General features: G+C 39.1%; 1 protein-coding gene across 2 annotated transcripts in view; it reads right to left on the reverse strand.

The window, feature by feature from the left end:
- Positions 1-13,387, reverse strand: part of LOC117506954 (RNA-binding Raly-like protein) — a 448,208-nt gene extending 434,821 nt beyond the window's left edge. The window contains exon 1 of one of the 2 annotated variants that reach the window (XM_034166639.1): positions 13,150-13,387. The gene's annotated coding sequence lies outside the window, so the exon portion shown is untranslated. Of the gene's footprint in view, positions 1-12,431; positions 12,930-13,149 lie in introns of those variants that run through there. The other variant, XM_034166632.1, reaches the window with a different exon arrangement.
- Positions 13,388-13,615: the final 228 nt, after the last annotated feature.

Here is a 13,615-nt window from a genome sequence, read left to right on the forward strand (position 1 = left end):
TGCTGTAGCTCCTCTGAAAAAGAGAGCCTTAAATCAGAAGTGCCTGACTCCGTGGTATAACTCACAAACTCGCAGCTTAAAGCAGATAACCCGTAAGTTGGAGAGGAAATGGTGTCTCACTAATTTAGAAGATCTTCACTTAGCCTGGAAAAAGAGTCTGTTGCTCTATAAAAAAGCCCTCCGTAAAGCTAGGACATCTTACTACTCATCACTAATTGAAGAAAATAAGAACAACCCCAGGTTTCTTTTCAGCACTGTAGCCAGGCTGACAAAGAGTCAGAGCTCTATTGAGCCGAGTATTCCTTTAACTTTAACTAGTAATGACTTCATGACTTTCTTTGCTAATAAAATTTTAACTATTAGAGAAAAAATTACTCATAACCATCCCAAAGACATATCGTTATCTTTGGCTGCTTTCAGTGATGCCGGTATTTGGTTAGACTCTTTCTCTCCGATTGTTCCGTCTGAGTTATTTTCACTAGTTATTTCCTCCAAACCATCAACATGTCTATTAGACCCCATTCCTACCAGGCTGCTCAAGGAAACCCTACCATTAATTAATGCTTCGATCTTAAATATGATCAATCTGTCTTTATTAGTTGGCTATGTACCACAGGCTTTTAACGTGCCAGTAATTAAACCATTACTTAAAAAGCCATCACTTGACCCAGCTATTTTAGCTAATTATAGGCCAATCTCCAACCTTCCTTTTCTCTCAAAAATTCTTGAAACGGTAGTTGTAAAACAGCTAACTGATCATCTGCAGAGGAATGGTCTATTTGAAGAGTTTCAGTCAGGGTTTAGAATTCATCATAGTACAGAAACAGCATTAGTGAAGGTTACAAATGATCTTCTTATGGCCTCAGACAGTGGACTCATCTCTGTGCTTGTTCTGTTAGACCTCAGTGCTGCTTTTGATACTGTTGACCATACAATTTTATTACAGAGATTAGAGCATGCCATAGGTATTAAAGGCACTGCGCTGTGGTGGTTTGAATCATATTTATCTATTAGATTACAATTTGTTCATGTAAATGGGGAATCGTCTTCACAGACTAAGGTTAATTATGGAGTTCCACAAGGTTCTGTGCTAGGACCAATTTTATTCACTTTATACATGCTTCCCTTAGGCAGTATTATTAGACAGCATTGCTTAAATTTTCATTGTTACGCAGATGATACTCAGCCTTATCTATCCATGAAGCCAGAGGACACACACCAATTAGCTAAACTGCAGGATTGTCTTACAGACATAAAGACATGGATGACCTCTAATTTCCTGCTTTTAAACTCAGATAAAACTGAAGAAACATGGTGTCTAACCAGATCCTTACTCTGGATGGCATTACCCTGACCTCTAGTAATACTGTGAGAAATCTTGGAGTCATTTTTGATCAGGATATGTCATTCAATGCGCATATTAAACAAATATGTAGGACTGCTTTTTTGCATTTGCGCAATATCTCTAAATTTAGAAAGGTCTTGTCTCAGAGTGATGCTGAAAAACTAATTCATGCATTTATTTCCTCTAGGCTGGAGTATTGTAATTCATTATTATCAGGTTGTCCTAAAAGTTCCCTGAAAAGCCTTCAGTTAATTCAAAATGCTGCAGCTAGAGTACCGACGGGGACTAGAAGGAGAGAGCATATCTCACCCATATTGGCCTCTCTTCATTGGCTTCCTGTTAATTCTAGAATAGAATTTAAAATTCTTCTTCTTACTTATAAGGTTTTGAATAATCAGGTCCCATCTTATCTTAGGGACCTCATAGTACCATATCACCCCAATAGAGCGCTTCGCTCTCAGACTGCAGGCTTACTTGTAGTTCCTAGGATTTGTAAGAGTAGATGGGAGGCAGAGCCTTCAGCTTTCAGGCTCCTCTCCTCTGGAACCAGCTCCCAATTCGGATCAGGGAGACAGACACCCTCTCTACTTTTAAGGTTAGGCTTAAAACTTTCCTTTTTGCTAAAGCTTATAGTTAGGGCTGGATCAGGTGACCCTGAACCATTCCTTAGTTATGCTGCTATAGACTTAGACTGCTGGGGGGTTCCCATGATGCACTGAGTGTTTCTTTCTCTTTTTGCTGTGTATGCACCACTCTACATTTAATCATTAGTGATTGATCTCTGCTCCCCTCCACAGCATGTCTTTTTCCTGGTTCTCTCCCTCAGCCCCAACCAGTCCCAGCAGAAGACTGCCCCTCCCTGAGCCTGGTTCTGCTGGAGGTTTCTTCCTGTTAAAAGGGAGTTTTTCCTTCCCACTGTCGCCAAGTGCTTGCTCACAGGGGGTTGTTTTGACAGTTGGGGTTTTTCTGTAATTATTGTATGGCTTTGCCTTGCAATATGAAGCGCCTTGGGGCAACTGTTAGTTGTGATTTGGTGCTATATAAATGAAATTGATTTGATTTGATTTGATTTGATATCTCATCTCATCTCATCACATTACTCAGCCTCCCTGGTAAAGTCTACTCCAGGAGAAAGGAGGGTTCAGCCGAAAGTCGAACCTCAGATTGAAGATGAACAATGCGGGTTCTGTCCTGGCTGTGGAACAAATGATGAGCTCTTCACTCTCACAAGGATCCTGGGAGTACACCCATCCAGTCTACATATGTTATGATTGAGTACCCTGGGAGATGCTGTGGGAGTATGGAGTGAACTGTACTCACAAAGCGAGAGCTGTGTTTGGGTTCTCGGTAGTCAGTCAGACTCGTTTCTGGTGGGGGTTGGCCTCCACCAGGGCTGCGCCTTGTCACCAATCCTGCTTGTGATATTCATAGACAGAATATTGAGGCATAGTCGGGGGGGGGGGGTCCTTCAGTTTGGTGGGCAAAGGGTCTCATCACTGCTTTTTACACATGATGTAGTCCTGTTGGCTTCATTGGCCTGTGAGCTCCAGCACTGACTGGGTCGGTTCACAGCCGAGTGTGAAGCGGCTGGGATGAGGATCATCACCTCTAAATCTGAGGCCATGGTTCTTAGCAGGGAACTGGCAGGGAACACGGTCTTGCCCCAAGTGAAGGAGTTAAAATACCTCAGGGTCTTGTTCGTGAATGAGGAGACAATGGAGCATGAAATTGGCTGGAGAATTGGCGCAGCAGGGATGGTATCACTCTACTGTACTGTTGTGACGAAAAAAGAGCCAAAAGGCGAAGCTCTCGATCTACTCGTCAATCTTTGTTCCTACTCTCACCTATGGTCATGAATGTTGGGTCATGACTGAAAAACTAGATCACGTGTACAAGCAGCCAAAATGGGTTTCCTTGGGAGGGTGGCTGGTGTCTCCCTTAGAGACAGGGTGAGAACCTCAGCCATTTGTGGGGAGCTCGATGTAGAGCTGCTGATCTGCTGTGATGAAAGGAGCCAGCTGAAGTGGTCCGGGCATCTGGTGAGGATGCCTCCTGGGTGCCTCCCTAGGGAGGTGTTCCAGGCATGTCCAGCTGGGAGAAGACCCCAGGTAAGACCCAGGACTAGGTGGATCCCCAAGTCAGAGGTGGTTAATGTGGCCTAAGATGGTAAGTTTGGAGTCCCCTGCTGGAGCTGTTGCCCCTGCGACCCAAACCCGGATAAGCAGTTGAATATGTGTGTATGTACGGTGCTTCCGGAAAGTATTCACAGCGCTTCAATTTTTCCACATTTTGTTATGCCTTATTCCAAAAAGAAGTAAATTAATTTTCTTCCATCAAACTTCTACTCACAACACCACATAATGACAACCTGAAAAAGTTTTGTTTTTTTGTTTATAATTTTTGCAAGTTTATTAAAAATAATAATAATAAAACAAAACTAAGAAATCATATGTACATAAGTATTTACACCCTTTGCTCATTATTTTGTTGATGCACTTTTGGTAGCAATTACATCCTCAAGTCTTCTTGAATATGATGCCACAAGCTTGGTGCACCTATCATTGGGCAGTTTTGTCCATTCTTCTTTGCAGCACCTCTCAAGCTCCATCAGGTTGGATGGGGAACATCGGTGCATAGCCATTTTCACCCCTCTCCAGAGATGTTCAAACAGATTCAGGTCTGTGCTCTGGCTGGGCCACTCAAAGACATTCACAGAGTTGTACTGAAGACACTCCTTTGATGTCTTGGCTGTGTGCTTAGGGTTATTGTCCTGCTGAAATATGAACAGTCTGTAGTCAAGAGTGCTCTGGAGCAGGTTTTTATCCAGGATGTCTCTGTACATTGCTGCATTCATCTCTCCCTCAATCCCAACTAGCCTCCCAGTTCCTGCTGTTGAAAAACATCCCCACCACCATGCTTCACTGTAGGGATGGTGCCAAAGAGCTCAATCTTTGTCTCGCCAGACCAGAGAATTTTGTTTCTCATGTTCTGAGAGTCGTTCAGGTGTCTTTTGATAAACTCCAGGCGAGATGCCGTGTGCCTTTTATTAAGGAGTGGCTTTCGTCTGGCCATTCTACCATACAGGCCTGATTGGTGGATCGCTGCAGAAATGGTTGTCCTTCTGGAAGGTTCTCCTCTCTCCACAGAGGAATACTGGAGGGCTGACAGAGTGACCATCGGGTTCTTGGTCACCTCCCTGACGAAGGCTCTTATCCCCTGATTGCCCAGTTTAGCCGGGCATCTGGTTCTAGGAAGAGTCCAGGTGGATCCAAACATCTTCCATTTATGGATGATGGAGGCCACTGTGCTCATTGGAACCTTCAAAGCAGCAGAAGTGTTTCTGTACTCTTCCCCAGATTTGTGCCTTGAGAGAATCCTGTATAAGAGGTCTACACAATTCCTTTGACTGCTGGTTTGTGTTCTGACATGCACTGTCAGCTGTGGGACATGATATGTAGACAGGCGTGTGTCTTTCCAAATCATGCCCAATCAACTGAATTTCAATCAATCGATCAAACAAACTTTATTTATAGAGCACTTTTCATACAATTAAATGTAACACAGAGTGCTTCACAAAGTAAAAACAGTACCTTTGAACTACAATCGACCCACATTAAAAACCTCAACCCACAAAAAAAAAAAAAATCAAAACAAAACAAAACAAAAAAAAAAAAACCCAGGTGGACCCCAATTAAGGTGTAGAAAAAGCTCAATGATCATCAGTGGAAACAGGATGCACCTGAGCTAAATTTTGACCTTCATGGCTGTGAATACTTATATACACGTGTTATTTCTTTTTATTTTTAATACATTGCAAAAATCTCAAAAACACTTATTTCACATTGACATTATTGGGTATTATGTGTATAAATTTAAGAAAACAAAATGAATTTCATCCATTTTGGAATAAGGCTGTAACATATCAAAATGTGTAAAAAGTGAAGTGCTGTGAATACTTTCCAGATGCAGCGTATGTATAAAGAACGTTATTTTTAAGACTTCAATTATAAGAAAACAAATCAAAACTAATGGCAACTTTAATCTCTGTGCAATACATAAACAATATGTTGGAGTGCTACAACCACTAGGGGCACTATAGGACCGAATCAGTCAGAAAATGGGACTGAATGTATCAGACCTTGAATAGCAAAACCCTCGATTAGAACCACCTATGCTCACAGCTTTTTAACTGTATGTTAAACATTACACAGAAAAGGATGATTATTGAAACAAGACCCAAGAACATTTTTTTTTTTTGAGATTTCAGTAAGGCTAGTATCTCACTGATGCATGACTGGTGGAGGGGATACAGAGACACAAAATCACGTGAAAAGAGGCGAAAAGGTGACAACTTTCTTTTTTTTTTGTCTCTCCCCACGTTTATTTATAATTTTTTCAGCTTTACAAAACATACCAAACAAAACAATAACCAACAACAAAAAACAGCTCTTGTCAAATTAACTATATCACTCCACCTAAACAAAGATATTAAGATACACACAGACACCCAAAAGCAAAAAAAAAAAAAAAAAAAAAAAATACACCAAATCAAATCAAAAGAGAGAATATATACATATCTACAAATATTCTACATTCGTACCTCCTCCCTTCAAATGTGAGCAACCCTGATCATGGTACACATACAAAAACAAAAAAATACACAGAAAAAAAAAGGTAAAATAAATAGAAAATGTTGATAAATTATATGGAGCACTACATTACATTACACAGGAGTCCACTGATATATCATACGACAACAAAATAAAAAAAAACTTTATTAATGGGGTTAGCTATATCTTTAAATACTCCAAGACTGGTTTCCATACATTATAAAACTTTTGAGGACAACCTAATACATCATATCTCATTCTTTCTATGTGCAACACTCCTATTAATTCTCTGAGCCAAGATTCAAACTGAGGCGGTGCGTCAGATTTCCATAATTTTAAAATACATCTTTTTGCTATCACCATGCCGTAAGTGACTACTGACATTACAATATGACCCAATGATTGAAGAGTATCAGAGAAACCAAAAAGAGCAATTTCGGGATCAGGAACAATCTTTTTTTGAGTACACAGGAATACCAATTAAATATTGAGCACCAGAAACCTTGGATCTTTGGACAAAGCCAAAATTGGTGTGCCAATGTACCATCAGTGGTCTTACATCTATCACATTGCGGAGAGGTTTGTGAGAAGATTTTATTCAACTTAACTTTTGAATAGTGTAACCTGTGAACTACTTTATATTGTATTACCTGAAGTCTAGAATTGATAGAACAGTGATGAATTTCTCTCAAGATCTTTTTCCAATTATCATCCTTGATTCCAATATTGAGATCTTCTTCCCATTTTTGTTTAATTAACATGGTAGGGCAAACAGAATTACTCTGGAGAAATTTTATCAGTAATGAAATTAAACTCTTAGACTCAGGAGGCCCCAGTAAAATCTTAAATAGAGCGTTTTCAGAAGGGAGGGAGTTGAATATTGAAATATTTTGTCTGACATAATTCCTTAGCTGTAAGTACCTAAAAAAGTGACTTTTTGGTAAATTGTATTTGGCTTGTAATTGTTCAAATGAACAAAATTTTTTATTAATATACAACTCCTTAATTGATACTATGCCTCTACAACTCCATTCCTTGAAAACAGCATCAGTAAATGAGGGGGAGAATGCATGGTTATGCCATATTGGAGCATGTATAGACATGTTTGGAAGTTTACAAAATTTTCGGACCTGTGACCAAATTTTCTGAATATGTAATATAATAAAATGTTCTTCCTTATAAGATGATTTTGGTCTAGGCGTTGAAAACAAAATTGCCCGAAGAGACGTTTTAGGAACTAAATTATGTTCTATGGATAACCACGAGGGAATATTATCCGATGGCTCTAAATCATGATTCATCTGCCAGTATACCATCACTCTCATATTTGCGGCCCAATAATAATGATGGAAGCATGGTAGGCCTAAACCCCTGCTTTCCTTAGGCAATTGGAGATGTCGTTTTGATATTCTATGTTGTTTGTATCCCCAAATAAAAGGCATAATAACAGAGTCAATTAATTTAAAATAAGAGTTTGGAATATAAACTGGAATATTATGAAATAAGTAAAGGAATCTTGGCAAGGAGACCATTTTGATTGTATTTATCCGACCAATCATTGACAAAGGTAATGTTCTCCATTTTTCTGTATTCTCTTTAAAAGAACTTAGTCTTTCATCAAAATTACGTTTAAAGAGAGATTTTGGATTTTTTGTAACAGTAATTCCTAAATATTTAACAGAATCTGAAGCCACAAATAAAGGATCCAAGTCTACTGTAAGTATCATGAGTTCACTTTTCTGCCAATTTATGGTATATCCAGATACTGCTCCAAAACTATTTATTAAGTCTAATAATTTGGGTATAGAATGCTCAGGATCTGATATGAAAATAGCTATGTCATCAGCATAGAGCGATATTTTATGATCAATTCCACCAATTGTTATGGGTCTGATGTCTAGGTTTTCTCTGATGCTAATGGCCAGAGGCTCAATGGCCAAAGCAAATAATAAGGGTGAAAGTGGGCACCCCTGACGCGTACCTCTTTCCAATAAAAACACTTTTGCTCTATCTTGATTAGTGATAACTGACGCAGCGGGGTGTAGATAAACTAATTGAACCCAGGAAACAAAAGATTCCCCCAGCCCAAATCTCTCAAGTACCCTAAACAGATATCCCCACTCCACCTGGTCAAATGCCTTTTCCGCATCCAAATATAAAATTGCTTGTTTTGATTTAGGTGGGTACTTATAATATGTAATATTTAAAACCCTTTTGGTATTAAAAAATGAATATCTATTAGGGACTAAATCAAACCAACAGTGCCCCATACCAAAATTCTCTTCAATATTGTTCTCCAGTCACCAGGCCATCCACGAAACTCTTCGCCTCCTCCGGTGTGTTGAACATAGATGTTACATTGTCATGGGTAACCCGCAAGCGAGCTGGGTAAATGAAACCTGTGCAGTAGCCCGCAGCTTTCAGCTTCTTCCTTGAATCTTCAAACAATTGACGACGCCTCACAGTCTCCACAGGAAAGTCCGGAAAAATATGGATATGTCGACCTTGGTACATCAGGGGAGAGTGCTCGATTGCCAGTCTCATAATTAACTCTTTGACGCGGCAATTATGGATCCTCGCTAACATTATACGAGGCCTGTTAGCATCCTTAGCCGGCTGACCACCTAGCCTGTGCTCTCTGTCCACTTCAACAGGCCGTGGGAAGTGGTCACGCCCAAATAAAGTGGGCAGCAGGTCGGACACAAAATCAGCTGGCCTCCCGGACTCCACACCCTCCGGCAGATTCACAAATTTTATATTTTGATGCCTGGAACGGGCTTCTAAGTCAACCACTTTCTCTAACAAAGTCTTATTAGCCTCCTCTAGCCGCCTAGCTTGTTGCTCCAGCGTGGCTAACCTGCAATCATGATCATTCGTTGCCTCTTCCACAGCACACAGACGCTCGTCGTGCTCTTTGAGAGTGACCTGGCTTTCTTTCAAATCCGACTGCAAAGAGTTGAATCTCTCGTCCATTTTTCGGCTCATTTCTCGTATTGCTTTGAGGACAACCACGGTATCCGCTGAGGTGCTAACAGCTAGCTCACCTAGCATGTCGCTCTTGCTCATTTCCTCCGCGGTCGCTTCAGTGATTTTCTTCGTTAAACCTTGTTTCTTCGGAGACATTTTTCAATGACAATCACCAGCTACACTCATAGACAGTGTTTTACAGTGAGTGCCTTTATCATGAAGGTGTTTTAAAAAGAAAAACTCGATTTGTCAGAGGAGCACCCGAGAAACGCGTCTAATTACTCATGTGCGTACCCCCAGGCCTTAAAAAGGTGACAACTTTCTTATATGGAATCTCAATGAATTGGTCCTCCCGACACATGCATGCATGACTGTCGACTGTCCGCTGAATGCCATCCAAAGTGCTGGTGAAAACTACGGATACAAATCTCGAGTAGTTAACACACATCCTGCTTGAGAGCCACTCACATGGTGCCCAGCGCACATATGAAAGTCGAGTGGCACTGGTGCGGTCTTTGCAGGTGAAAGGATTTGCGCGTGAATACCAAGGCGGAACTGTCATAGATGTTCTGCACCAGTGAAATGACCAGTGAAAAAGGCTGAAATGATCACTTATTTGTGCACACAGTGCTCTGAATGGGTGTGAACTATTACAGTGTTATGTGAAAGAGGCTGAAAAAATTACCCCAACTTCAGGCAGAAAAAGCACTGACAATAATAAAATAAAGTAAAACAGATGATAAAATAATAATAAATAATAATTAACAACACAAGAAATGTGTGACTGAGACAAGGCAACAGTGAATTTATGCCATTCGTAGGCTGTGACAGCCCAGTGAGATACTAGCCTAACTGTGACACTGGATGCTGCAGTAAATCCAGATGTGTTTCATTCATTTTGGACATTGTTGTAAGAAATTAAACTGTGTGGCATATTTGGTCTAAATGTTTATTAATTGACAATTATAAAGATCACATTTGACCAACCTGCTGTAAAATTTCATTTATTTATTTATTTATGGTTGCGCCTTTGTTTTTGACAATACAATGCCTCAAGTTAAATGTAAAGCAATTTGTTTTAATTTGTAAAGAACAGACAATTATGACTATATTATATGTATGGAAAGGGCAAGATTACTGTGGCTTCGCCTTTCACTATTTGTCAAATCAGTATTTTTTCCATGTTGAATTATGTTAATTCAAAAATCAATCATTTTTTTAAAGCAAAAAAATAAAAATAAAAATAAATGACTGGTTAAAAAAAAGATGATGTGCATCATGCTACACAAATGTATGACAATAAAATATGTTCCTTTTATTAGCTTGTGGTACTCCATCATATTGCTAATTCGATTGGATTAGATATGATTACAAAAACTTTATTAATCCCCAGATTGGAAATGCATTTTCCACCAAAACATTCACATGTACAACATTACACACAACACAATGCAATGTGGAAGTGTTAATGAATACATTAAAGTGAGTGATATTTTCCTTCAAAGACAAGCATGACAGAAAAAGTCTGGGGATTTAAGTGTAAATTTTACTTTAAATTATGTCATTAATTCAATAAATTTCTATGTATTTGCTGACTATAAGCACACTTATAGATTTGAGATTGGACGATTTGATGTGGAAGTGACATAAACATAGCTATGTTTGACTCTCTCCAACCCAAAAACCCGAACAAAACACAGCAGCAGCAGCAGCAGCGTACAAAACGAGGAAACACAAACACATCACAGTGCTAACAGTTCGCAGAGGAAAGAAGCATATTTGCATGTCCTGCAGCATAACGCTAATCTGAAGTTAAACCTGCCTCTTGAAGGATTAATTCCCTCTAAATCCTCTTTTAGTCACATCAGTGGCACTATTCATTTCCGATCATATCAGATTTAACAAATCCATCAGTATTTATGAATCAGAGGATGCAAAATCTGATTTGTCCAGCATTAGAGAGGGCACTTAAGTGTCAACATGCAACGCAAACACACTGTGGTCAATTTCAAATCCATGTTCAGTTCCAGATACTGGAACATGGATTATCCCAGTTGTTACTGAAATCCCAAGTGGTTAAATCTAGTTAGTAAATCTGTCCTGACATTCCAGAACATTTATGTGAAATATATTACACTCCAGACATGTTTTTTAAGAGAAAACAATGTTTTGATTAAAATTTAATGCATCGAGAAACAAACGTCATTGTGGACAGTTTGGTTTAAAATCATCATTACTGACAGTTTTAAAATTGTAAAGTTGGGTTGCAGTTAACTGTGTGTGTGTGGGGGGGGGGGGGGGGGGGGTTGAAGCATATATAGATATTAACTTCAACAGACTGACAACCTGTCCAGCATGTCCCTCAGCTTGCACCCTGTGACTGGACTGTATAATGGGGTGGCCTTGAACTGGGGCAGGGGTGGTGTCCAAGTGGGTTAATCATGTTTTAACTTTTCCATGATTAAACAATATGAGTAAAACAGAATTTTACAATATGATGAGTTAATGTGATATACTGACCTTACGGAAACACAAAAAAAACAATTATAACTGATTCACCAACAAGAACTACTGACTTACAATCAAGTATTTTTGGTTGATTAAAAAAAAAAAAAAAAAGATTTTACAATGGTGCTTGGAACTAATGACAAAACCTAGGAACTTAGGTCAATTAATAAAGAGATATACAGCACTGGGCAAATTTTCACAACACAGTTTTCACATACTAAAGTCATCAAATGGAAATGCATCGATTGATGATTTTGTTTTCATTAGTGAGGCACCAAAACAAGGATATATATATATATATATATATATATATATATATATATATATATATATATATATATATATATATATATATATATATATATATATATATATATATATGTGTGTGTGTGTGTGTGTGTGTGTGTGTAAACTGTAATTAACTGTATTTAACACTAAAAGTTGCAGATCTCATTTTGAAAGAAAACAAAAAAACTTTTTCAAAGCTGGCTAAATTAAATAAACAGATTTTCTTATAAACTGCAAAACCCCTCATAAAACTATGTATATTTAATCATGAACAGTGGTGACGCAGTTTACGTATTCATTTAAGTTTATAAACATTAGGCATTTAGCAGCTTTATTTATTTAAATGTTTTAAAAGTATATGTAATGTGCCTAACACATTTGCACATACGATAGATAGATAGATAGATAGATAGATAGATAGATAGATCGATAGATCGATAGATCGATAGATCGATAGCTAGATAGATAGATAGATAGATAGATAGATAGATAGATAGATAGATAGATCTATGTTCTATCATGACAGTTACTGATTAGAAAATGGAGTCAATACCTTGTGACCAAACCTGTATTTGAGCCCTTTTTAAAATTGGCTTCATCACACATTACAGAACATATTAATAACCTTCCAAAAACAGCCTCATTCATTAAATAACAAATCACCCACATGTGCATATTTCTGTCACCTAATTTATTTAAAACTCGTTATTCACCTGCAGAGGGGAAAAAAATGTCTGTTCATCCTCGTGGACACAGAAAACCAAAAAGAATCAAAACTTCCCCCGTGCACCCAGCATCATCTATTCAGAAAAAAATATGATCACATCCAAAAATGCTTGATACTGCCACCAGCAAAAGTACAATGAAATAGAAAAAAGACAAAAACAACAAACCTGTGAGCTCAGCTGCAAGAAAAGTACATGAGGTTAAGACGCCATGGGGTCTTTAAAAATTACTCCTTTTAGTATAGAAAGAAAAAGTCAAATCAAAGGGCTGGACTGGTGGGATCCACCAAGACATCAAAATCATAAAACTCCAAGGCAACAAACAACACCGCAAAATGCAAACCAAAGCACAGCAACAGCAAAAGTCGACAGAAACCAACAAGAAAAAGAAAAATTAAAAAGGTTTCAAAACCACCAGTGAATGTTTGAAAAATCAACACTGACAAAACCTGCTCGGCTTCGACCCTCCAAACAAAACCGAAAGGCTTTTTCTCAAGACACTGTTTACCCTCAGAATAACTGCATGCTAAAAACTTGAAGCCTGCATGTGAAAAACGCTCCAAACCACCACGTTCAATGCTCAATTCAAACACAGGCAAAAGGAGGAAAAAATAAAAAATGAGGAGGCAATTAAAAAGACAAAAAAAAAAAAAAAAATGCTTTACAAAAAAGAAAAAAAAAAGCCAGTGGAAATGTACGTACTCACCGAGCGGGAGTAAAATGTTGCAATAAAAATGTGATTATGGCTCAAAATACAGTATGGCGGTGCGAAGCTCGAATGCTGTGTCTGTTCTCCAGATCTCTGCCTCCAGCTGGGTCACGTGACGCGCTCAGCCCCGACTTCCAGCAATGAGAGAGGAGCGGCGTCGAACAGCTGATGCTCTCAGCGCTCTGCTAAAGGTTCGGCTCGCTCCCAAAAGTTAAAAAAAGACAAAGAACGAAAGAAAAGAGGTAGTCCTGCTGGTCCCGCACTTCTTACTGGGCAGGCTGTGTGTTCCTCCGCTGCTTTTAAAGCCGCAGACCTCACGGGCTCGGCGCGAGCTCCGGCGCGCGACATGTGTCGGCGCTTTGAAGACGTGAAGCGACAGGCGGTGCGTCATTACAACGTGGGCCGCTCAGTCAGCGTGTCGGGGGAACGTTTGACACAGGAGTCTGATTAACCGACCAATTTC

This window comes from Thalassophryne amazonica, chromosome 1 (genome assembly GCF_902500255.1).
Source record: "Thalassophryne amazonica chromosome 1, fThaAma1.1, whole genome shotgun sequence".
Lineage (NCBI taxonomy): Eukaryota > Metazoa > Chordata > Actinopteri > Batrachoidiformes > Batrachoididae > Thalassophryne > Thalassophryne amazonica.